The sequence below is a fragment of the Alligator sinensis genome, unplaced genomic scaffold, assembly GCF_000455745.1.
Source record: "Alligator sinensis unplaced genomic scaffold, ASM45574v1 scaffold444_1, whole genome shotgun sequence".
Lineage (NCBI taxonomy): Eukaryota > Metazoa > Chordata > Crocodylia > Alligatoridae > Alligator > Alligator sinensis.
The window spans coordinates 2,495,371-2,495,617 of record NW_005841886.1 but is presented as its reverse complement, the minus strand read 5'-3'; the positions used below and the strand labels follow the sequence as shown (position 1 = coordinate 2,495,617).

The 247-nt window shown below is 58.3% G+C and overlaps 1 long non-coding RNA gene across 1 annotated transcript in view; it reads left to right on the top strand.

The window, feature by feature from the left end:
* LOC112549257 overlaps positions 1-247 on the top strand; it is a 2,985-nt gene that overhangs the window by 2,143 nt on the left and 595 nt on the right. The gene's annotated exons all lie outside the window — the stretch shown is intronic.

Here is a 247-nt window from a genome sequence, read left to right as displayed (position 1 = left end):
TGGCCCCCCTCAGCCCCTCTCCCCCCGCCCCGGACCCTTCAGCGAGGCCCACAGCCTCTCCCCGCTCCGTCCTTGTCCTGGCTCCAGCCTGACCCCCTTCACCCCACACGGAGCAGGACGGGGTCACCGAGGGCTCTTTATCATTGCACCGTTTCCCAGGCATAAAATTGGTCTAAGAGGATTACAGTCCATTATCATCAGCATTAGTGTTTTGCAGGGATTTTCAATTAATATTCCGGGGCACCTC